Below are 26,420 nucleotides of genomic sequence, written 5' to 3'. Positions count from 1 at the left end.
ATGTTCTTATGTAACTCCAATAGCTTTGTCAAACATGATTTCCCTTTCATAAATCCATGTTGACTCTGCCAAATCCTATTATTATTTTCTAAGTATCCTGTTATCACATCCTTTATAATAGATCCTACAATTTTCCCTACTACTGATGTGAGGCTAACAGGTGTAGTTCCCTGTTTTCTCTCTCCCTCCTTTCTTAAAAAGTGGGGTTACATTTGCTACCCTCCAATCTGCAGGAACCATTCCAGAATCTATAGAATTTTGGAAGATGACAACTAATGCATCCATTATCTCTATAGCCACCTCTTTCAAAACCCTGAGATGTCGATCATCAGGTCCTTGGGATTTATCAACTTTCAGTCCCATTAATTTCTCTAGTACCATTTTTACGAATACTAATTTCTTTCAGTTCTTCATTCTCGCTGGACGCTTGGTTCTCTCGTATTTCTGTGAGGTTTTTTGTATCTTCTTCCATGAAGACAAACACAAAGTATTTGTTTAATTTCTCTGCCAATTCCTTATTCCCCATTATAAATTCTCCCGTCTCTATTTGTAAGGGACCTACATTTGCCTTTGCCAGTCTTTTACTTTTTACATACCTAAAGAAGCTTTTACAGTCCTTTTTTATGTTTCTCGCTAGTTTACTCTCATATTCTATTTTCTCTCTCTTTATCAATTTTTTGGGGCTCGATTTTAGCACCCGCGATCGGATGAAAATCGGGGATTCCCAGGGCGGGTCAGGAGCCCGGCTCCAACCCGCCCTATTTCTGGGTTCCCCAATGATGCGCTGACATGCGTGCGCAGCCCCCGCATGTGGGACTCCTGCTGGCAATTAAAGCCAGCGAGGTGCCACTTAAGGTATTTATTTAGGTATTTCAGGAGGGGTGGGATTTTGCAAACAACTGGGACTGTTTCCCGTACAGGGGGAAACACTCCCAGTTCAAATGGACGTGTTGCAGCCATCAGCCTGTGGCAGCTGCAAAGGTCCATTTGACAGGTGGGTGGGGGGGAGACCCTCACTCATTGCAGGAGGCCACTCTGTCACTTTGGACAAAGTTTGGCCTCCACCACCCTCCTTCTAACAATAAAATGCACAAACTTGCACACTTACCCCGGTGTCCAGACACATGTACCTACCTTGCAGACCCCCTCAGATGTACATCTTCTGGATGGGGGCCGCCGTAGCTGCAGTCATGACCTCCTCGGAGGGCGAACAGCATCACCAGCCTCACCGGCCACGCCGTCCACCTCTGACACGTGGAGCTCCACAAAACAGGGCTGTGACACATCCACCTGCACAGCAGGAGGGAGGGCAAAGGCAGAGAGAGAGGTGTCGCAGAGGGCACTACCCTCGCCACAGGGTCCACAGACCGAGGCTCAGCTTCCTGGACCTCTCTGAGCAGCAGTGCACAGGGAGGCTCAGAGTCACTCGACATGTAGTCGTGGACATCTGCAGCCTCCTTCATGCCGAGCTCCTCCCGGCTGGCCCGAGCACCATCTTCTTACCTGTCGCTGTCAAAGTCACCACTGCCCTCAACAACTTCTCCTCCGCATCCTTCCAGGGTGCCACCGGGGACATCGCCGACGTCTCTCAGTCGTCTGTACAAAAGAGCCCTGCAAATACACCTGCACCCACTCTGCAGTGACACAATGGGTGGCATCAGTTGTGGGTCTTCATTGTGATCCTCAGGAAAGGGCATTATTGCACAAACCAGACAAGATTCACAAAGACGTGGCAGTAGTGGTGCCAATATAATATGTAATGTGAGTTGATCAGAAATTAAATATAAGTAAAAACCATGACAAACCCTCAAACACCCTTGTGCATCCCCTTCATGCTCACGACACGTTTGCCTTACGCCTCCTACTGCACATATGTGATGCATGCCCTGTGGCTGCAGCACAGGTAGTGGCAGGTTGAGTGAGGCTGACTATGAAAGAGATGCATGAGAGGGTGAGTATGAGATAGAGTTATGAGATTGTATGAGGATTGGGTTGAGTGGTAGTGGCGGGATGAGTACTGGTGAGGTGAGTAAGTGCAGGTAAGATGAGGATGAGGTTTGAGTGGGTGTGAGGAGTGATGTGACAGAGTAGTGTTGGCTGTGCAGAAGGAGATGTGGGGTGGGGGCGGTGATGTGGCAGACAGAGTGTAGGGGAATGAGTAAGAGTACTCACTTTGTCTGACCTACTTAGGTCATTGCAGCGCCTCCTGCACTGTATGCAGGTGCGCGATATGTTGGTGGTGCAGGTGACCTCCTCTGCCACCTTGAGCCAGGCCTTCTTGGTGGCATAGACAGGCCGCTTCCGCCCGCCCGCCGGGGGGAAGATCTCTGTCCTCCCCCTCCTCCTCACCCTATCCAATAAGAGCTGGAGTGAGGCATCATTAAACCTGGGAGCAGCCTTCCCCCTATTCTTGCAGCATCAGTCAGTGGAGGACTGCCCCTTTAAATAGAGCTCCTCCAGCTGACAGACCTTACTGCGCATGCGCAGTCTGCCCACCGCGCAGCTTAGCAGTGGGGAACCCGGAAGAACAAGTAAGTGGATCCAATCAGCCTGCAATTGCGCGCGGGGCAGACTGATTTCACCCGCCGCGAACCCACTGCCATGGTAATATCGGGCCCTTGGTCTTCCTTTGCTGAATTCTAAAATGCTCCCAATCCTCAGGCTTTCTAATTTTTCTGGTAACTTTATGTGCCTCTTTCTTTGATTTAATACTATCTTTAATTTCTTTTAATAAATTGAAGTGTTCAAAGAAAAAAAAACAATTTTTTCAATGCCCCAATGCTTTTTCTCTTGGGTTGCTCGCAGCACTAACCTGGAGATTAATCTTCAATTCCTGGACACTCAGTACAATTCAGTACAATCTCAGGGTTGGGAACCCTGAGGAGAATAGATGTGAAGAGGTAGGAAACAAATAAATAAAATCAAAAGCAAGGAAATCAGCTTTAAAAAACCTGTCAATGAGAAACTACGAAGGACTTATGAGTTCTGAATAACCAGTTAAGAGAACCTACCAACACCATCAAAATGGCTTTTGAAAAAAAAGTCTTTTTTCTCAGTAACTGACATTTCTAATGTTGAAAATAAAATTTTAAATGAAAAACTAAAGATTTAATAAATTGCAGATTTCATAATAACAAGATAAAATTTACTTGTTGAATTGTTTTTTAATACCATCATTAAAGGTTTTACTTCAAGGCCTCAGCCTGTTTTAAGGCAGGAACTTACAGGAAGGAATGCAACTGCTGGATTCCTTATCTGCTTGTTTGACACCTTACTGAAAATTACATTTTTATCCCCGTTTGTTAGCCATAAAAGCATCTTTATCTTGTTCCAAATGGAAGACAGGAGACAGTCGATCTGCAAGTAAACGTCTCCTGTCTTCCATTTTGAAACTTAATGAAGAAGGAGCAGTCTCCATTTTAACTCTAGCTATTTAAAATACATACAGAAATAAAATAAAGGCAGAAATTGTTGTGTCTATCACTGTTATGTTGCAAAATAGAATGCAAGTACTGGGGATTTTGCTTTTTAGTATGTGAAAAATACATTTGATAGACTGACCTGTACTGGTTAGTAATTTCATGTAAGTATAGCAGCTCTTAATATGTTCAGTGATCTGCAACATAACCATGATTGATAAAGACAACTGTGTTTAAAAAATTGACATTAAACAGACTATTACTTCCCCAAAAGTAAACATAATAGTCACTCCCTCACATCCAAGCTCCCCACACCAGTTCACAGAGGCACTGCAACGCATTCAACACCTGACCCTTTCACAGAAACACTCTTCTCCTCTAATTTACCCAGTTAATACTGACATCTTCTCCCTTTCCCCCTCTGAATTCAACCTGGCACTTTTCTGCCCCTCCAACCCAGTTAAGGCTGGTACTCATCTTTCACCCTCAATCAAGCTGGCACTCTTCTCCTCGCCTCCCTCCCCCCCCCCCTCCCCCTCCCCCCCGCTACCATTTCCCTCTGTTCGAGTAGGAAATTTTCTTCTGTTTTCAACTCCCTCAATTCAAGCTGGTACATCACACTCCCAGTTCATGCTAGCACTGTCCCTCATCCTCCCCCTCCAGTTAATGCTGCCATTTTCCTTCCTCCCCTACCCTAGAAGTGCAACTCCTAGCTTTTGCCCTCTTCCAGACTTGGGTTAATTTTAGTGCCCCTGTTGCTGCTTTGGCTGAAATTAGCTCTATCTCATCTGGCCTGCAAATGACTCAAGTCCCACAATATATGATTGACTTTTAATGTTCTCTAGAAGTGACCTCGCAATACACTCAGTTATAAAATAACCACCATTACATTCTCAGGGCAACTAGGGATGGGCATTAAATGCAGACCTGCCTGTGTCACCCGCATGACACCTTCCTGGTATTTATGGCTAGTAAGTTCAGTCATGGAAAGATATATATATATATATATATTTTAAAAAATTTCAATTTGTTTTTTGAAAAACAGTCTTAATATGATCAAGAATCATCTCCATAAATTTTTTTTCTAGTTTAAAAAAATTGTGATTTAAATTAATGGCCCAGAAATTGCTGGAACGGGACATCTTGCGGCGGGCCATGTGAATTGAACTTTTTTCCTCACTCTTCAGATCGCACTATATTCATGCCGCAAATTGCTGGAAATGCGAATTGATAATGTCAGCATCACATTTGGGACCTCATGAACGTCGTGCCCAATGGTCTATTTCCTTAACCAATTAAATAAAAGTATAGAGAAAGGAACAGAGTGAATGACGGAGAAAGAAATAGAGTGAATTAGAGTCAAATTAGAGACAGATAAAGAAATAGAGAAGGAAAAAAGAGACAGAAAGGAAAAGTAAGGAAAAAAATGAAAAAGTACCAGAAGAAGAGGACATTATTTGGGAATTGTTGTATTTTTCCTTGGGAAGTTAATGAGTGAATGGCAGGGTAGGTGTGCGAAATGTACAAACTTTCTTACTCAGACACTATAATCCCAAAATTATTTTCTGAAAGAAATCTAATTTGCATTTCTTAATGTCAAAACAGCTTTGTATCCTGAAAATTATTGCCTTCCGACACTAACAGGATTGTGGATGGCAAGACTGGCACATAAATACTGCCAAGACCTCTGGGAACAATTCACTACCTGTTTGAGTGAGACGCCACAGCTTCATTTGTTCCCTTTCTGGGCCTCCAAGGTTGAGTTTCATGTCAGGACCATAAATCACGTCATTAACAGGGTCCTTACGACATGAATTACCAGCCCCAAAAGGCTGCAGCGAGATTAATTTGCATTTATGGCACAAATCCAGCAATTTGATGTCATGAATTTAATTTCAATGGGGAGGCTCACAGCGAGGTTGCAAATTTTTAGTTTTTTGCAAGGCTAACCTTCCAGCAATTTGTGGAGAATCCTGAACTCATGATGTATCTCTTCTTTGCCACAAATTGCTGGATTTTTTTGAACTAATGACGAGCATTTGAACTCGCCATTATTTTTCCAGCAATTTCTGGGCCATTGTGTGCCCTTGTAAAATATTTAGCTTTTTATATAAAGGGAAAAAATGTACATTTTGCAGAGCACTCATAATTTAACATGTCATTCCGCTACTGAATGTATCGAACAGACACTTCGAGCAACAATATCCAGCCGAAATCGTAAATACATCTTAATAGTACTGAAAACACAAATACACACACATTTTAGATTTCGGCTAGAATTTGCCTGCATTACAAAATCTAAACCTCGAGCTCTCCTTGAGAAAGTTTGAGACTGACAGAGTAAACACAACCATTTTCGATAGTCAGTTCACATTTCTACTTAGCTGAAGATTTGGTGCTGTTACATCCTGAAACACTGAAATGGGAATAAGCAGTAATATGATTCAGTCCTTTATTATTCCATTGAATAGAGATGGGTCATACCTATATTTTATCTGTCTGTATCCTTTTTCAGATTTCCCTGAGCAACATAGCAAACTTCCTCAAGGTTGTCCTGGAGTTACATATTTGCAATTCAACAACGTCGTGTAAATACTGGCGTGCTTTGTCTGCTTTTAAGTTTGGCTGGGTCTACTGCCACCACTGTGGTGTAATTTGATCCCGTCTGCTGCAGAGTAATTCAAGTTCTCTAGAATGTATAATTTGATCCAGTCATTGTCAGGCAGGCTACAGCGTTCAGACAAGGCACAGTGCTAACACTGCTAATTTCAGAGAACAGACAGTGCTAACGCTACCAAATCCAGAGAATGCACAGCGCTAACACTGCTGATTTCAGAGAATGAACGGCGCTGATGTTGCCGAGTTCAGAGTGCGCAGGGTGCCGATGCTGCCAAGTTCAGAGCACGCAGGGCGCCGACACTGCTGAGTTCGGAGCACGCAGGGCGCCGGTGCTGCCGGGTTCAGAGCACGCAGGGCACCGGTGCTGCCGGGTTCAGTGCATGCGCAGCACCGGGGCTGCCGAGCTCAGTGCACGCACGGCGCCGGGGCTGCCGAGCTCAGTGCACGCACGGCGCCGGGGCTGCCGAGCTCAGTGCACGCACGGCGCCGGGGCTGCCGAGCTCAGTGCACGCACGGCGCCGGGGCTGCCGAGCTCAGTGCACGCACGGCGCCGGGGCTGCCGAGTTCAGGGAACGCACGGCGCTGACACTGCCGAGTTCAGATAGGATGGTGTGAGGCCATGGAGGGATTTCAACATTAGGATGAGAATGTTAAAATCAAGGTGTTGGTGGACTGAGAGCCAATGTAGGTCAGCAAACACAGGGGTGATGGGTGAACGAGACTTGTTGCGAGTTAGAATATGTGCAGCAAAGTTTTGGATGAACTCAATTCTGTTGAGTGGGAAGATGGGAGGCTGGCCAGGACAGCATTGGAATAGTCAAGTATAGAGGTAACAAAGACATGGATGACGGTTTCAGCAGCAATTGAGCTGAGGCAGGGGAGGAGATGCACAATATTACGGAGGTGGAATTAGATGGTCTTGGTGATGGAGCGGATGTATGGTTTGAAGCTCATCTCAGGGTTTAAATAGGACGACAAGGTGCAAACGGTCTGGTTCAGCCTCAGACGGTGGCCAGGGGGAGGGATGGAGTCGGCGGCTAGGGAATGGAGTTTGTGGCAGGGATTGAAGACAATGGCTTCAGTCTTCCCAATATTTAATTGGAGGCCATTTTTGCTCCAGACAAGCAGTGTGACAAATCAGAGACAGTGGAGGGGTTGAGGGAGCTGGTGGTGAGGTAGAGCTGGGTGTCATGTAGAACGTACATGTAGAACCTGATGTGTTTTCGGATGATGTCACCAAGGGGCAGCATGTAGATGAGAAATAGCAAGGGGCCAGGGGTAGATCCTTGGGGGACTCCAGAGGTAACGATGTGGGAGCGGGAAGAGAAGTCATTGCAGGAGATTCTCTGGCAATGACTGGATAGATAAGAATGGAACCAGGTGAGCGCAGTCCCACCCAGCTGGACGATGGAGGGAGAGGTGTTGGAGGAAGATAGTGTGGTCAAACATGTCAAAGGCTGCAGACAGGTTGAGAAGGATGAGGAGGGATAGTTTACCACGGTCACAGTCACAAAGGATATCATTTGTGACTTTGATGAGGGCTGTTTCAGTTCTGTGGCATGGGCTGAAACCTGATTGGAGGGATTCAAACATGGCGTTGCGGGAAAGATGGCCAAAGATTTGGGAGGTGTCAACGCTTTCAAGGACTTTGGAGAGGAAAGGGAGGTTGGAGACGGGGTGGTAGTTTGCAAGGATAGAGGGATCAAGGGTGGCTTTTTTTTTTGAGGAGGGTGATGGCGTCAGATTTGAAGGGGAGGTGGACAGTACCTGATGAGAGGGCACTGTTAACAATATCAGCTAAAATCTGAGCCAGGAAGGGAAGTTGGGTGGTCAGCAGTTTGGTGGGTCTCATGGTCAAGATGAGCTCGGAGAGGGCATGAGCGGAGATAGGAGAGAAAGCTGCAAGTTCAGGGCTAGGGCAGGGGGAAACCATTGGGGAAGTTTGGCTTAGTGGGCTAGGGGAAGGGAGGGACGCGGCAAAGGCAGCTGAATGGATGGTCTCAATCTTAGTGACAAAGTAGTCCATCAGCTCCTCGCATTAGTTGTTGGAGGTGAAGGTGGAGGAGGCAAGGGAGAGGGGTTTAAAAAGAAGGTTTGTAGTGAAGAGAAGCCGGGGGTTATCTTTGCATTTCAGGATGATCCTGGAATAGTGAGCAGTTTTGGCAGAGTAGAGCAGGAGCCGATAATGCTTTATTTTCAATGGAGGATAAGGTGCCAAAGGAGTAGGGGGACAGATCAAGGTGTGATTTGGTGATAAGAGCCACACCGCCACAGCGGCGGTCTGGGCGGGGCAAATGGTGGAAGATATAGTCAGGGAGACTTCATTAAGGGGGAAAGTGTCATTACCTGTCAGCCAGGTTTCCGTCAAGGCCAAGATGTTGATGCAATCATTCAAAATAAGCTCATGGATGGCAAGGGCCTTGTTCACAAGTGAGCGGACATTCTGGAGGAAGATGCAGAGCGGGGCAGTGATACCTAATCCCCTGGCAGAGTCCACTTGGTCAGCGCTGGGATGGGTGAGTGGGATGGGAAGGAGATTGTCAAGATTAGTCCTCTTCGGGTGCGCTGGGAGGGAACATCCGGTGAGAGAGTAGGATGGGGCAGTTGGGGTTGCTGCTCATAAGGAGGCAGCAACGAGTGCCTCGATGAGCCCTTTGAAAAATGCTAGAGAGGCACAAAGGGAAGCTGTAGGCTTATCTACGAGGAGTCAAGCCTGGGACGGCGACAGGAGGATAGGAAGGTCGAGGAGTGCTTAAGGGTTGGGGTAGAGATTTGGCAGGGCAGAGTACTCAAGCGGGGAAAAATGAAAGGAGGCATGATGACAGGAGAGAGGGACCTTGGAGGGGTAAGAAGAAAAAAGGTGAAATAGGAGTAATGGTCTCAGGTCCAGAGCAGCAGCCAATTCACGCACATGAATGGACACGGAAATTCAAGTTACATAGGAATGGTTATATAGCAAGATTAGGGTAGATAGGTCCTGGTAATAAACAGGGAATAGAGAGAAGACAATAGGAGGGAGTCCAAATTTAAATCAGAGGTCACATGGTGGGATAAGGTTGACGTAGATATGGTGGAGTCTGCTTGGAGCATCGATGAACTGATGTGCCGGTTCAGAGACAGTTGTGGAGGGCAAGCTAATAGAGTGTCTTCAATTCCATGTGCTCTCATTTTTGTTAACAGTCTCTTATATGGAACCTTCTCAAATGCTATTGGTATGATCTGTAAAACCTCCCGCCAAACTCCCCTGTCCTCTGGAGAAGTAGGGACTCCACATTGAGCAGCCCCCCACCTCACTTTGACTCTGGAAACAATCCACGCCAGGCCAACCCAGCAATTGACTTGTGGGCCCCTTCAAATATATGGCCCCATGAACGGGCACTGCAAGATCATTGCGGGGGGAGGTTCTGTAGCCGTTTTTCTGTGAGGCTGAATTTGACAAATTTTACATAATTTGAGCTGTAAGTTTGGTTTTGTGAGGCGCATTTCATTCAACGAGAGCAGGTGAGGATGATGTAATTGGAAGTGACGTCACTAGCGGAGCCGTAGCTTTTTAGCATGTGCTGAGCTTGGCGTCATCGGGTGGCCTGGCGCGTGTGCAGGAGGACGTTACGTGTTGATTGAAAACCGGAAATACGCACACTGTCATAATCACGCCGTCAAACTAAACACTCTGGGTGAGAGCTGCGGTGTCTGATGGGACATCATGGTTTTTTTTATTCGTTTATGGGATGTGGGCGTCGCTGGCGAGGCCGGCATTTTATTGCCCATCCCTAATTGCCCTTGAGAAGGTGGTGGTGAGCTGCCTTCTTGAACCACTGCATTCCGTGTGGTGAAGGTTCTCCCACAGTGCTGTTAGGAAGGGAGTTCCAGGATTTTGACCCAGCGACGATGAAGGAACGGCGATATATTTCCAAGTCAGGATGGTGTGTGACTTGGAGGGGAACGTGCAGATGGTGTTGTTCCCATGTGCCTGCTGCCCTTGTCCTTCTAGGTGGTAGAGGTCGTGGGTTTGGGAGGTGCTGTGCAAGAAGCCTTGGCCAGTTGCTGCAGTGCATCCTGTGGATGGTACACACAGCAGCCATGGTGCGCCAGTGGTGAAGGGAGTGAATGTTTAGGGTGGTGAATTTGGTGCCAAGCAAACGGGCTGCTTTGTCCTGGATGGTGTCGAGCTTCTTGAGTGTTGTTGGAGCTGCACTCATCCAGGCAAGTGGAGAGTATTCCATCACACTCCTGACTTGTGCCTTGCAGATGGTGGAAAGGCTTTGGGGAGTCAGGAGGTGAGTCATTCGCCGCAGAATACCCAGCCTCTGACCTGCTCTTGTAGCCACAGTATTTATGTGGCTGGTCCAGTTAAGTTTCTGGTCAATGGTGACCTCCAGGATGTTGATGGTGGGGGATTTGGCGATGGTAATGCCGGTGAATGTCAAGGGGAGGTGGTTAGACTCTCTCTTGTTGGAGATGGTCATTGCCTGGCGCTTGTCTGGCACAAATGTTACTTGCCACATATTATCCCAAGCCTGGATGTTGTCCAGGTCTTGCTGCATGCGGGCACGGACTGCTTCATTATCTGAGGGGTTGCGAATGGAACTGAACACTGTGCAATCATCAGCAAACATTCCCATTTCTGACCTTATGATGGACGGAAGGTCATTGATGAAGCAGCTGAAGATGGTTGGGCCAAGGACACTGCCCTGAGGAACTCCTGCAGCAATGTCCTGGGGCTGAGATGGTTGGCCTCCAACAACCACTACCATTTTCCTTTGGAGAGTTTTCCCCCTGATTCCCATTGACTTCAATTTTACAAGGGCTCCTTGGTGCCACACTCGGTCAAATGCTGCCTTGATGTCAAGGGCAGTCACTCTCACCTCACCTCTGGAATTCAGCTCTTTTGTCCATGTTTGGACCAAGGCTGTAATGAGGTCTGGAGCCGAGTGGTCCTGGCGAAACCCAAACTGAGTATTGGTGAGCAGGTTATTGGTGAGTAAGTGGCGCTTGATAACACTGTCGACGACACCTTCTATCACTTTGCTGATGATTGAGAGTAGACTGATGGGGTGGTAATTGGCCGGATTGGATTTGTCCTGCTTTTTGTGGACAGGACATACCTGGGCAATTTTCCACATTGTCGGGTAGATGACAGTGTTGTAGCTGAACTGGAACAGTTTGGCTGGAGGCGCGGCTAGTTCACAAGGCTTCAGCACTACGGCCGGGATGTTGTCGGAGCCCATAGCCTTTGCTGTATCCAGTGCACTGAGCTGTTTCTTGATACCATGTGGAGTGAATCGAATTGGCTCGATACTGGCTTCTGTGATGGTGGGGATATCGGGAGGAGGCCAAGATGGATCATCCACTCGGCACTTCTGGCTGAAGATGGTTGCAAACGCTTCAGCCTTATCTTTTGCACTCACGTGCTGGACTCCGCCATCGTTGAGGATGGGGATGTTTACATAGCCTCCTCCTCCTGTTAGTTGTTTAATTGTCCACCACCATTCACGACTGGATGTGACAGGACTGCAGAGCTTTGATCTGATCCGTTGGTTGTGGAATCGCTCAGCTCTCTCTATAGCATGTTGCTTCCTTTGTTTAGCTTGCATGTAGTCCTGAGTTGTAGCTTCACCAGATTGGCACCTCATTTTTAGGTACGCCTGGTGCTACTTCTGGCATGCTATTCTACACTCCTCATTGAACCAGAGTTGATCCCCTGGCTTGTTGGTAATGGTTGAGTGAGGAATATGCCGGGCCATGAGGTTACATATTGTGCTGGAATACAATTCTGCTGCTGCTGATAGCCCACAGCGCCTCATGGATGCTCAGTTTTGAGCTGCTGGATCTGTTCTGAATCTATCCCATTTAGCACGATGATAGTGCCACACAACAAGTTGGATGGTGTCCTCGGTGCGAAGACGGGACTTCATCTCCACTAGGACTGTGCGGTGGTCACTCCTACCAATACTGTCATGGACGGATACATCTGCGACAGGGAGATTGGTGAGGACGAGGTCAAGGAGGTTTTTGCCTCATGTTGATTCGCTCACCACCTGCCGCAGGCTATGTCCTTCAGGACTCGGCCAGCTCGGTCAGTAGTGGTGCTACCGAGCCACTCTTGGTGATGTGTGTGAGCCATGGATCGTTTTCAGGTTTATGGGGTCGAAAGGGGGCGGGGAAATCAACATGCTGCCATTCATGCTGAAGAATATGATTCAGGGGGGTGGGAAAGGAGAGTGTGATCCTGGTCTAATGGGGTGGGGGGGGGGAGGAAGGGGGAGAGCGTGATCCAGGTATAATGGGAGGGGGGGTGGGACGACGAAAACGTGATCCATCTCTCCATCTGTAGCACCTTCTCCCTCTCTTACCCCCCTCCCCCCCCCCCCCCCCCATTCCCCCCCCATATGCTGGTTCTCCCATCCGCGCTTTTCAGTTAGTGGCCTACAATGCGCATGCGCGGCCCGACACGCTCCGGGCCGGAGTGCGCATGCTCCAGGCCCTGGCCGGGGGTTTCCATGTTGAGGTCCAGTCTGGGCCGGGCCGGGCCGGGTCATTTTACACCCGGTGTCAGTCGCGCTCTGTGGTCTGTTTCAGCTTCCACCCTGTGCTGCTCGGTATTAACAATAGGCTTTTGGTGCTGAAAGGGAAATTTACCGTTGCTAATTGATTTTCCTCAGCCCGCAATGTTCCTGTCATTTGCTCTCTAACCCCCCAATCCCCATGGAGCTGATGGTTCATGGGTATCCATTATTAGACAGGCCATTTTCTGTGCTGATTTAAGTCGTTGCTGGTTTGCTGTCCAGCACGCTGCTGCTTCTGGGGATGTCATTAAAGGGATTCCTGTAGGCTTAGAGCTGTCTGGAGAGTTAAACAGGATCAATGAAAGGAACCATGGTGGAAGACAGACCCACTCTTCTGAAGTACACAAGGTACGGAACAGTGCACGGTACTTTTAAGTGTACTATTTTGGAAACATTTTCTCCAGCTATCTGCAGCACACTATTTCAGAAAAAAAAACATGAAAGAAAGAAATTGGTGTGACATTGTTACGTGTGGGTTATGAACACATTGCAAGTATTTCTAAATATTGCACAAAATGTGGTAAATATCTGCTAAACTGCAATGATAAGAGATTCTTCTATCTTTAATGGTTTTAAAGGAGCAATGCTTTCCTATAAAACTGTTTGGCGATTTTTTTCCACTTGCGAAAGGACAAAGAGGGTAAAATTCAATTTCGACGGGGGCGTAGAACGGGCGGGAGCTGATCGGCTGCCTGTTGCACACTCTCCGATTTTTCGTTCTGTTAACTTCAGTGCAAAGGGAGAGTGTATAATGGCTGTCAGATCGGCTACCGCCCGTTTTGCATCCCCGCCAAAGTTGAATTGACCCTCAAAATATGCTGTGTCGTGTAACCGTTAATGCACATCTTGACATTGTGAAGAAAAATGTAATGCCTGTTTCCACAGTGGAAAAGACTGTCACTATTTAATACTGAAACAGAAAATGCTGGAAACAGCCAACTGGTCAAGCCTCATTTGTAAGAGGGAACAGAGAGGCTAGCGTTCCGGCAACGGATCTTTCCTCCCTATTCGAATGTAACCGTTTGCCTTGTGGCATACTGTAAATCCTCTGCGTGAGTGCCTTTTGCAGCTACACGAAAAGTGTATGAGCGATCTATTCCAAAGAGGATGTTTTAATAATATCCTGATTAATCCATAGACTGCTGGAAAATTCCAGTATCCTTTCCCTGCTTGTATTTTTAGCTTTCAGCTCACGCAGTCTGACACAAACATATTAATAAGGCTGTACAGTAGTCAGGAATAGTTTGATTCTTTTAATATATAGCAAATATTAAAACCACACATTTTAAAAAGACATTTCCACCCCATTTCTTGTTCCTTTTTTCTCTACTCTTTCTTATATTTTAAGTTTGATCCTGACTAATATAACCTAAACTATCTAGTCTATTTTTAAAAATAGAATTTAAACTTACCTTTCTTTCTATTCTCCATTTTGGAGGTGGGAACAACACTGAAAATATTAGCCTCTGCTTAGCTGAACACTATATTTCTAAAGGTTTTTTTCAGTCAGTTAAAGCCTAGATGTGAGCAGATGCATCTTGATGTGACCCCACAACAAATGGGACCCTAGTACTGCTAGACAAGTTACCTCGACCCTGCCATCACATTTCAACAAGATAACTCATCCATGATATGTTAAGGGTTAATAAGGAGGTCATAAACAATGCAGGTTGTAATGTGCAGTATATTGGTAATATTACTTTCAGAACATTGAGATTCACATCTTGTCTAGCTGGCACATAGGTTATCAACAACCTAAGAAAACAGGTTAACACCAGTTGTTGGGTGAGTGCAGGAGTAGAAGACCTAAGTGTAGATTTTCTGACTGGCATTATTTTAATGTCAGTGTTAACCTTGTTTAAAACAAATGGGTTACCACCACATTAAAATGCTGCTGGTTGGGAAATCTAAGCTCCAGTTTCTAAAACTTGCAGCCTCTGTGTAGGTTTTGTCTCTTTTAAAAAAAAATGTTAAATAGATTGTAGTCAGAGATTGTGTTGTTGCAATTTTATTATAAGATGCTAGTCTTTTTTACATTTTTTAATATTTCAGAAAAGCTTTAGATCTGGAATTCTATAATTTCCAGTTGCAGATTCATCTGAACTAAAAACAGATGGGCTGACTTCAGTTGGCAGGTGGCACTTTTTTTTACTGGCCCCAGTGGCAAAGTGCTTGGATGAGGGCATGCAGACATAATTCAGTCCACATTTTATAGTCATACATTCTGTCCTTGTTTTGGAATGTTTCTTTTTCCGTGTCTTGCCAGTAACTTAATAAATATAAGCATATGTTGTGCCGTCACTTGTACAGTGCAACTTGGAATCCAGCCCATACTGATGGGGTCAAGGTCCTGTAGTTGCAGGCCACATAGATTCTATAAGATATAAGATTGGTTAGTTCCTATTGGGTGTGGGGCAACAGAATAAAACAGTCCTAATTTTGTACTAAATTAGCAATGCCATTCAGAAACTATAGAGATGGCTGGTGGGAGAAATGGAAATGGAGCCGTGGGGGAATGCTTCTCTGAGGGTGGGCAAAGTAGAGTACAATACCTGACCTGGGAGTTATTGCTAGTGACCAGGAGGCACAGCTGTTTAGCCCACTGTCTTTTATCCACAAGTATTTATGTTTGACTCCTCCCCTGCCTGATGTGATGACGGTCTCTTCTTACTTTTAGTTATCAATCCTATGTAAAATGAGTTCTCAACCCAGTTCCCAGTGAGTCCACAGCACCAAACTACCCACCAATTGGCAATTTCACTCATCCAAAGGATGGTTGGTGTAGAGTGTGGGAAAAATAATTTTGCTTTAACAAGGGTGTCATGTTCGTGCTAAGGGACAAACTTTCTTTTTCTTGGAATGGTCCTTAAAGAAAGTAACAATGAAATTCCTGTTCCAACAATGTAACATGAAGTCATTGCAACAAAAAAGCTAAGCATCACATCTGACTGCCATCCCTCTGCAAAATGGTGACAAACCACCTTTTACATACAAACGTACAAAAAGAACTGAGAAAAGACCATCAGACCCATCATTGCTCACCCTGTCAAGGGATAGCATGACGTCCTGCATTGGTATCCCCAATCTCCCATAATGCTGACTCCTGAAGAAGACACAAAAACCCAGGGGGAAAAAACTGGCCAATTCCAGGAAAAACACTGAAATTTGTCTGATTCTGTAAAGCAATCAAGCAAGCTCTGGAAGATAATGAACTTATGTAGCTCACAACCATCCTCACCAATATCATACAATATGCTTCTCACTCAGGATCCCAACAAGTCCCTTCTTGAAGAATGTTAATATATCCATGCTTACCACATACGGTAGCTTGTCCCTGAGGACAACAACCCACTGAAGTGAGAAAATCTCCTGGGAATTAATGTGACCCTTTGCCTACTTTTTATAAGTATGTCAACTCCCACCGTGACTATCCATTTTGAATATTTTGTTCTAATATTTTCATAATTATAAATACCTCAAACATCACCAAGTTTACGCTTATCCGAAATGAATAACCCTATTCCTCGAAGCTATGGTTGTAACAAAGAGACGTAAGTTTAGCTATCATAATTGTTCCCTTCTTCTGCATCCTCTCTAGAGCCTCAGTTTTTATAAAGAGATATGAGGGACCCAAACTAGATGCAGCACTCCAAGTATAGATGTACCAAAGCTTTGTATAACTGAGGTATTGTGATTTAGTTTTGTTCTTTTACTTAGCTGAATATGCTAGATCCTATTTACTTTCCCTGACAGTTCTTGTGACTACTTAATGACTACCACAAGTCACGTTCCTGCTGTTACTTTTAATGGGCATTTAAACAAAGTATAGACACGCCTTAAGTTGTCTGGCTCCATGTGCATAATTCAACACTTTACATTAAATTACATCTTTTTTATGGGTCCATTTGTTAACTTATTCAAATTAGCTTGCAATTTACTAATCTTATTGCCAACTCCTTATAACCCACATCTCTTACTGGATATGCCTTATAATTGCAGTATTCTCCAGGTGTTTGTTTATAGTATCTTGTACAATTCTTCAGGTGTTTGTTTATAATATCTCGTAGAGTACTTTCTTGTGTTCCCTACAGTGGAATTTGGCTCACTGGCCTGTAGTTGCCAGGGTCTGATTTTCTTTTCACTTTTTAAATAACACGAGCCATCATCTAATCCTCGAGCCATTTGAGCTTATGAAAATATCGACCAATGTCTCACATGTGACCTCCATTTCCTTGAGGACACCTTGAATCAGGTCCTGCAGCACTATCCAACTTAAATCCATTAACTTTTGCTAACAATGTTGGTGTTCCATTTTGAGGTTTTCACAGTAGCTATTTCATTTGGGTTCAAAGTAACCAACCACTCCCATAAGCAGACCTCTTATTCCTTCTGGACCAGTCTGTGCCTTTACCTTCAAGTATCTAGGAAGATAAAACACTGTTCCGGCTTACTGGAATACATCACATGCTGCCACTGGAATTCCCCCCTGCCCCCATCTTCACTAGGCAGATGAATATATGGTTTTCAGACCAAGGCTTATGCTATCAACCAACAGACAAGTTTATATAACATTACTAAATGGGTAAATGAACACTCTTCAATACATGGACCATATTTACAGAAATTACAAGCTCTACTGTTCTCAATGTTAAAACAACAAAGGCGCTTCTTCCATACTATCAACGTTAAATTGATCCTTGAAACACAGTCACACCCTTTTTATTTGGCAAAATGCTACAATGGAGCCACTGATTTAGCTCAGTGTCTGCCGGCTTCAGACTGACTGCTGACTGGCACAAAGTCAGCCATACGTATATCATTCAAAATCCTTTGAAGATATACTGAAACAATTAGACAACTGTATGTCTCATAATTACATTAGATTAACAGCCATTCACAGGTTGTCATTTACATGGGATATTTGTCCACAAACGTACATCTGCCACTTTCAGTAAAGTTCAAAGATGTATCTCAGCTAGCTTGTCTGTACTTGTCAAGCTTGACAAATTGAAGAGAATGACTTCTAAATAGAAGGATATCAAGTAGTGCTTCTCAGAAATAATGCATATGAAGCGTCCCTTTCATATCACACTCTAATGTATGATCTACCCAGCTTCAAAATTCCCCTCACAACATTCGAGCACAACCTTGTGTGTACTGTAGCCAACAATAAGGAAATCATAGAATGAAACATCACAGAAGGAGGCCATTTGGCCCATCGTGCCTTTACCGGCTCTTTGAAAGAGCTATCCAAATAGTCCCACTTCCCTGTTCTTTCCTCATAGCCCAGCAGATCTTCCCCCTTCAAGTATTTATCCAATTCCCTTTTGAAAGTTATTATTGAATCTGTTTCTGCCACCCTTTCAGGCAGTGCATTCCAGAACATAACAACTCGCTGCATAAAAAAAGTTTCCGCATGCCTCTTTTTTGGTTCTTTTGCCAATCACACTAAATCTGTGTCCTCTGGTTACTGACCCTTCAGCCACTGGAAACAATTTTTCCTTATTTATTCTATCAAAACCGTTTATGATTTTGACATTCTCTATCAAATCTCCTCTTAACCTTCTCTGCTCTAAGGAGAACAACCCCAGCTTCTCCAGTCTCTCCACATAACTGAAGTCTTTCATTCCTGGTACCATTCTGGTAAATCTCCTCTGCACCCTCTCTAAGGCCTTGACATCCTTCCTAAAGTGTGGTGCCCAGAATTGGCCACAATAACTCAGCTGAGGCCTAACCAGTATTATATAAAGGTTTAGCATAAGTTCCTTGCTTTTGTACTCTCTGCCTCTTTTTATAAATCCAAGGATCCCGTATGCCTTTTTAACAGCCTTCTCAACTTTTTCTGCCACCTTCAAAGACTTGTGTACGTACACCCCAAGGTCTCTTTGTTCCTGCATCCCCTTTAAAATTGCACCATTTAGTTTATATTGCCTCTCTTCGTTCTTCCTACCAAAATGAATCACTTCATACTTCTCTGCGTTAATTTCATCTGCCATGTGTCTGCCCATTTCACCAGCCTGTCTGTGTCCTCCTGGGGTCTATTACCATCCTCCTCACTCTTTGCTGCGTTTCGTGTCATCTGCAAACTTTGAAATTTGCCCTGTATACCCAATTCCAGGTCATTAATATATATCAAAAAGAGCAGTGGTCCCAACACTGACGACTGGGGGACATCACTGCACACTTTCCCTCCAGTCTGAAAAACAACTGCTCACCACTACACTCTGCTTTTTGTGCCGTAGCCAATTTTGTATCCACGTAGTCACTGCCCCTTTAATCCCATGGGCTTCAGTTTTGCTAACAAGTCTATTATGTGGTACTTTATCAAACGCCTGTTGAAAGTCTGTATACACAACATCAACTGCACTACCCACATTAACCTCTGAAAATTCATCATGCTGTGTCATTTTTATCATAGATTGCTCTAATTTATTAATTTGACTTAAACGGCTACCCTAGAAATCTGGGATTGCCTTAGTGCCCTCAAGTGAAAACAAATGCAAAACTTCTATTTAACATATTAACTTTATCTTCATTTGTAATCAGGACTGACAGGTCCAGTCCGGCTCTTGACATAACTTATCAATGCCTTACCAGTACCCCTCCTATTTTCCACTATCCTTTCTCTCAATACAATTTTTAAAATTGTTTTTCAGTCTATTGAGCTGCTTTTTATATTTTTCTCTCTTTTCATCACAACTTGATTTTTTTTTTGCACATAGAAAGAAAGAACTTGCATTTATATAGTACCTTTCACGACCTCAGGTCGTCTCAAAGCACTTCACAGCCAGTGCAATATTTCTGAAGGGTATGTTATAATGTAGGGAAATGTGGCAGCCAATTTGCGCGCAGCAATGAGATAAATGACCATACCATCTGTTTAGTGATTTTGGTTGAAGGGTAAATGTTAGCCAGGACACCAGGGAGACTCCCCAGCTCTCGTAGAATAGGGCCAAGTGATCTTTTACATTTACCTGAGAAGACAGATGAGTCCTCTGTTTAACTTCTCATCCGAAAGACGGTATCTCCGACAGTGTAGCACTCCTTCAGTACTGCACTGAAGTGCCTGCCTAGATTATGCGCTCAAATCTCTGGAATGAGGCTTGAACCCAAGACTGTCTAACTCAGGCAAAAGTGCTATCACTGGAACAAGGCTGACGCCTCAGCATGGGAAGTGTAGCTGTGAACGGGTTCATTCACCAACTTTATTCTTGCCATTCAAGGAATTCCTTCAGTGGCCCACTGTGGCCAGCAGTGCAGTAGTTAATGTCATGATGCTACTGATCTAAAAGATTATTCAGGGCTAACATGAAGTCATGCTGGTGTGTGGCAGTTGGAAGGAATAACTAAACAACCCTTGGCAATAACCTTCTGACTAAGAGGTGAGAGTGCTACCACTGAGCCAAGGTTAACATTAAAGAACTTGCTATAGGTTTATTCCCTCCAGAACCTTCTATTCAACACTGGAGACTTCATCTTAACTTTAACTCTTCCTTTTTCCTGTGGATATACAAGATCTCCATCAACAATGTTTTTCCTCCAATTATACCATTAATCCTGTGTATTTTAATAATAATTCCCCAACAACAGACCCCCAATTCTCCTTCTCCCAAGTTTCTCTGCATGTCTATAAATTTTGCTTTTCTGAAATTATGCCTTGTTTTACATTGCCTCATTAGTTTAAATCTAATGATACAATAATTACTTGTCCAGGAGTACACCCAAATCAGGATCACGTATCATCTCGTACTTATACTGAATGGTCTTCCCTCTAATACCATCCCTGACATGCTGAAGAAGCACTCATTGATGGTCTTTATAATATTCCTCTCGTTTACCTATCTCCGCCACTTGGCTATCCCATTTCAGACCATCTTATAGATGGATAATTAAAATTCCCCCTTTTATAATGACCTTATATTCTTTTTCTGGTTTGTTAATTTGCTTGAAAAGTTCCCTGTCTTCATCTGCCCATTGCCCTGGAAATCTATGCTAAATGGCAGTTATCAACTTGCCCTTGAAACTCTCATATGTGCTTTTGTCACGAACATACTCAATGCTCTCCAAGCCAGCCTCCTGTCCTTCAGCTGATCCAAAAACTCTGCTGCCTGTATCCTATCACACACTAAGTCCCACACTGGCTCCTGATCCACCGTACCTCAAATTTGAAAATCCCATCCTTGTGTTTAACTCTATCCATTAGCTCCGCCCCTCCCTTTCTCTGTAACTTCCTTCTCCCAACCTGAGTTCTTCGTTTCTCTCACTCCAGCCTCTTGCACATTCCCCCTTCCGTTGCCCCACCAATGGGAGCTGTGTTTTGAGCCACTCTTTTGAATTCCCTCCCTCAACCCCTTTGTGTTGCCATTTTCTTCTAATCTTTAAAGACAGTCTTTAAAATCTTGGCTAGGTGTCCATTTTTTCCTCTGTGAAGCGCCTTGGAATGTTTTTCTACATTAAAGCTGCTATATCAATGCAAGTTGTTATTGTAGTTCTGCTGGAAGGATTACATCAGTGTTGGTGTGAGACATTGGGGAGATTTTCAGCCGCCCATTTCTCGCCTGAAAAACAGGCAACCAGCAGTTGGAGATCTGTTGGGGACCTCATGCACCCATTTGTCCACCTGAATCAATTTTCAGGCAGGCCTTTAAATGGTTGCCCAGCAAATTCCCACAGTGGCATGATTGAAACTAGAAGCTCACTGTGCAGGGAACTGTAGGTGCACACCTATGTTCCACGCTCCAGGAAGCAGCATGTTGCAGCATTCCTCAGTGACTGCAGCGAGACATAGAAACATAGAAAATAGGAGCAGGAGTAGGCCATTCGGCCCTTCGAGCTTGCTCCCCCATTCATTATGACCATGGCTGGTCCTCTATCTCAATACCATAGTCCGGCTCTCTCCCCATACCCTTTGATGCCTTTTGTGTCTAGAAATCTATCTAGCTCCTTCTTAAATATATTCAGTGACTTGGCCTCCACAGCCTTCTTTGGTAGAGAATTCCACAGGTTCACCACCCTCTGAGTGAAGAAATTTCTCCTCATCTCAGTCCTAAATGTCCTATCCTGAGACTGTGACCCCTCGTTCTGGACCCCCCCCCAGCCAGGGGAAACATCCTCCCTGCATCCAGTCTGTCTAGCCCTGTCAGAATTTTATATGTTTCTTCTAAACTCGAGTGAATACAGGCCAAGTCGACCCAATCTCTCCTCATACGACAGTCCTGCCATTCCAGGAATCAGTGTGGTGAACCTTTGCTGCATTCCCTCTATGGCAAGTATCTCCTTTCTTAGGTAAGGAGACCAAAACTGCATACAGTACTCCAGGTGTGGTCTCACCAAGGTCCTGTATAACTGCAATAAGACATCCTTGCTCCTGTACTCAAATCCTCTTGCAATGAAGGCCAACATACCATTTGCCTTCCTAACTGCTTGCTGCACCTGCATGTTTGCTTTGTGACTGGTGTGAATAGCTGGGGCCCAAGTACTGATCCCTGTGGTACCCCACTAGTCACTGTCTGCCACCCCGAAAAAGACCCATTTATTCCTACTCTCTGTTTCCTGTCTGTTAACCAATTTTCAATCCATGCCAGTATATTACCACCAATCCCATGTGCTTTAATTTTGCACACTAACCTCTTATGTGGGACTTTATCAAAGGCCTTCTGAAAATCCAAATAAACCACATCCACTGGTTCTCCCTTCTCTATTCTACCAGATACATCCTCAAAAAAACTCCAGTAGGTTTGTCAAACATGATTTCCCTTTCATAAATTCATATTGACTTTGTCTAATCCTGTTGATATTTTCTAAGTGTCCTGTTAACACATCCTTTATAATAGAATCTAGCATTTTCCCTACTACTGATGTGAGGCTAACCGGACTGTAGTTCCCTGTTTTCTCTCCCTCCTTTTTTAAATAGTGGGGTTACATTTGCCACCCCCCAATCTACAGGAACTGTTCCATAATCTATAGAATTTTGGAAGATGACAACTAATGCACCCACTATTTCCATGGCTACCTCTTTTAGTACTCTGGGATGCAGATTATCAGGCCCTGGGGATTTATCGGCTTTCAGTCCCATTAATTTCACCAGCATTATTTTTTTTACTAATACTAATTTCCTTTAATTCCTCCTTCTTACTAGTCCCTTTGTTCCCTAGCATTTCTGGGAAGTTATTTGGTTCTGTCTTCCCAAAAGAGGACACAAAGTATTTGTTTAATTGCTCTGCCATTTCCTTGTTCCCCATTATAAATTTTCCCATTTCTGACTGTAGGGGACCTACATTTGTCTTCACTAATCTTTTTCTTTTTACATACTTGTAGGAGCTTTTACAGTCCTTTTTTGCTGAATTCTAAACTGCTCCCCATCCTTAGGTACATTGTTTGGGATTTTGGCCATTGATAGCAACCACAGCACACAAACTAACTAGGTTCACACATGGAGAATGTCCATTTGGGCAAGGTATTGGTATACCCCTGCAAGAATGAGTGCTGTCTCAGGACAGGAGGAAAAACAGGAAGCAGGCAAGAAAAACACACAATTGCAGGAAACCTATCTTCTTTGCAGGGAGGCTGAATCAATTCACTGCTGAGGTTCACTTAGTCATGGGGATAAATTTGAAAGGATCAGTAACATTTTACATTTTTGTTAAAATGTTTTCTGTTTAGTTTGACTTGGCAATTGGCCAATTAAATGGGCTGTTTTCAAATTGCAAATCGATTGCTTTTATCTGTGGCTTGCAGAAGTCCTAATCCAATTAGGGTACAATTCTTGACAGTCAAGTACTGCCTCAGGATGATACCAGAACTGAGAGGATATCATCAGGAAAGACTGAACAGGCTGGGATTCCTCTTTTCTAGAAAAGAGAAGACACAGGAGTGACTTGATAGTGGTCTTTGAAGATAATGTTGTTTTTATAGGGTAGACATGGAGAAAATGTTTCCGCTTGTGGGGGAGTCCAAAACTAAAGGTCATAAATATAAAATAGTTGCTAATAAATCTAATAGAGAATTCAGGAGAAAATTCTTTACCCAGAAAGTGGTAAGAATATGGAATGTGCTACCACAAGGAGTTGTTGAGGCAAATTGCTTGTATGCATTTAAAGGGAAGCTGGATAAGCACATGAAGGAGCATGGAATAGAAGGGTATCCTGATAGGATTAGACGAAGTAGGGAGGGAGGAGGCTCATGTGGAGCATAAATGCCGGCATAGACCAGATGGGCTGAGTGGCCTGTTTCTGTGCTGTAATTTTGATGAAATCATGTTTTACCTAATTAATGAAGCTCTTTCTAAGGTGTGTGTGTGTGTGTGTGTGCGTTTAAAATGTAGTGGTAGACTTGTATGTGATCAAAATATGTACCACTCATCCAATGAACTATCTTGACATTAGACAAATTGCTGCCAATGCGCTACACGGAAATGGTACTTACGCCAGTATGCTTTAGGTTGCATTCACACTGTAACTGTAGAGTCAGTGCAAAATAGCTTTGCTTCACATCAGTGCTATTGTTATAGTGTAAATGCAAGCTGAATCTGAAATCGGGATGTGGTGGGGGGGGTCATTTTAACACCCAAGAATGGGTGGGCAGTAAAAATTGTTTGTGTTTAGAGCGGGCTTGCATCCCGGCTCCATCGTGCCCACTTCCGGGTTTAACCCAGGTGTGTTTGGATGTGCAATAGAAACCTGGAAGTCCTGTCCTCACTTAAGGCTGTTGGGCCGATATTTAAAGGGGCAATGCACCTCAGTGCGATAGTTGAGGCACTTCATTTTTTGTGTATTAGAAATGTCAAACGAATTTAACCTTACCTGTTTTGGGTTTCCCATAGCTTCTTATTCATGTCAGGTGAAAGCAGGCGAGAAGGGCTGGATCCATGCAGTGAGTGTCTTTATTGCACTGCTTGTGGATGAGGAGGAGCAGGAGCGCTTCACCCAGGCCCAACAAGCTTATCTGGCACGATCAGGCTCCCGCAATCAGCCTCTCTTTCCCCCCCCCCCCCCCCGCCACTATCTTCTCCAGGGCCCACCTGATTTCGTCCACGTCCCGTTTTCTCTTTCCCCGCCCCGCCCGCCCGATCTCTCTCTCTCTCTCTCTCTTTCTCTCTCTCGGTCTCTCTTTCTCTCTCTCGGTCTCTCTGTGCGTGTGTGACTTGCGGCTCCTTTCCCTTCTGACAGGCAACCAGTCTGTCAATCTGGCATGTAGGAAACCCGGAAGCACAAATACTTACCTTCAGTTGAGTTGCGATCGCAGATTGCGACACACTCACTTGACATTGGGGTTCCCCATGCACCCCATGGGTTCCTGGCTCCGAGCTAAAATTATGGCCCAGGAGTCAGGACCTGACTGGCGTTTGGAGTCCTGTGACCTGGCCTCATTGTAGAGGGGGAACCTGAGGATTGGCACAACTGGGGGCGAACTATGAGGTGTATCTCACTGGTAGATTCCTGCTGTCTGTCAGCAGTGAGAGGACGGGCAGGGCATGGGGTTGGTTGCATTGGGAAAGGGGAAAATCCCATGTCTGACACTCCTGGTTTGTGACTGCAGGTGTAATGTTGCCCTGTGAGAGGACAGCATGAGCCTCATCCCATGGAGCCATTGCCGTTGTCATGGGGCTGCCCCTCAACACTCCCTGTGCTCTGCGTGAGAACAGAGTGAAGGAGTGTAGTGATGCTCTGGAAGCCCTTATCTATGCTTTCCACCCGCCTATCCCTGCTCTCCTTCATGGACTCAAATGCTGAGGAGATGCTGGATCACAGAGCCGCGATTGCAGCAGCCTGAGCTCCCATCGAAGCTGTCACCAGAGACTCCATCATTGTGGACCCCACTGCAATGTTCATAGAATTGACCACTCGTTCCGTGGTTGACTGCGTAGCATCAATGCCGAACTGGAAGGCCCCACACAAGCTGGAGCTGGACTTAGCCATGCTCCGTGGTATTGTGTGCAAGCTTGCTGGCAGGCAGCCCAGTGCATTTAAAAGGTCCTGATGTATAGCAATCAGTGTTTTAATGTAGGCTGTGCCTTCTGTAGCAGGGTCAAGATGCGAGCTCTGCCTCCAGCAAGCTACTTTCTGGGCCGCCCCATCCCCTTGCCCAATCTCCTGCGCACTGGTGCTCAGTGAGTCTCCCAGTGCAGACCCCTCTAGCCTATCCTGTAACGTACACTGGTGCTTGTTAAAGTAGGGTTCAGTGATGGTTTCTTCCATCTCCTCACCCTCTGGGCGTTCTACATTTTCTTGACCTGAAAGGGAAGAGAGGGACAAGGATTAGCATTTCGTGTCAAGGATAAGCAGAGACAGATGAGTGGCTGCTGAAAGCAACTGCACTTTGTCAGGCATAGTGTGTGAGGGTGAGATCTCAGTGAGAAGGGACTGAGTGAAATATAGCCAAGCACCCTGCAGGACATGACCTCCAGTCTCGCCACTCAAAATGCCCTTGACGCGACCCATCTACACAAACTGCATGTTGTCCTCGATTGGGGAGACGACCTGAGGCTCTTCCTCCCCCTGCCCATGCCCCCTCTCTGCTATTGTTCATGAGCTTGCTCTGCAAGAAAGAAAGGTGAGTGTTAATGGTAGTCAAGTGAAATGCTTTGAAGATTTGAATGTCAAGGTAGAATAGTGGTGCTGGTGTGTGAAGGGTGGCAGAGGTGTGAGGAAGTGAAGGCAGTAATAGGGCGGAGAGTAGAAAGTGTAGAGTGTGTGAGTGGGAGGAGGAGGAGGAGGTGGAGTGGAGTGAAGTGTGCTGCAGTGAATGGAATGGAATAGAGTGGAGTGCTGGTAATCAGGGGAGGGAAGGATTGTGAGGGCTTCAGGTAGTGCAGGGT

At 45.1% G+C, this 26,420-nt stretch overlaps 1 protein-coding gene across 10 annotated transcripts in view; it reads left to right on the top strand.

Moving 5' to 3' along the window:
• Window positions 1-26,420, top strand: part of LOC137331588 (beta-galactoside alpha-2,6-sialyltransferase 1-like) — a 156,726-nt gene that overhangs the window by 59,318 nt on the left and 70,988 nt on the right. Inside the window, exon 1 of one of the 10 annotated variants that reach the window (XM_067995484.1) lies at window positions 12,570-12,952. The exons of the other annotated variants lie outside the window; for them this stretch is intronic. The gene's annotated coding sequence lies outside the window, so the exon portion shown is untranslated. Of the gene's footprint in view, window positions 1-12,569; window positions 12,953-26,420 lie in introns of those variants that run through there. 10 annotated transcript variants of the gene reach the window in all.

Source organism: Heptranchias perlo, chromosome 13 (assembly GCF_035084215.1).
Source record: "Heptranchias perlo isolate sHepPer1 chromosome 13, sHepPer1.hap1, whole genome shotgun sequence".
Taxonomy (NCBI): domain Eukaryota; kingdom Metazoa; phylum Chordata; class Chondrichthyes; order Hexanchiformes; family Hexanchidae; genus Heptranchias; species Heptranchias perlo.
The sequence above is the reverse complement of the archived record's forward strand: the minus strand, read 5'-3'. Positions and strand labels throughout refer to the sequence as shown.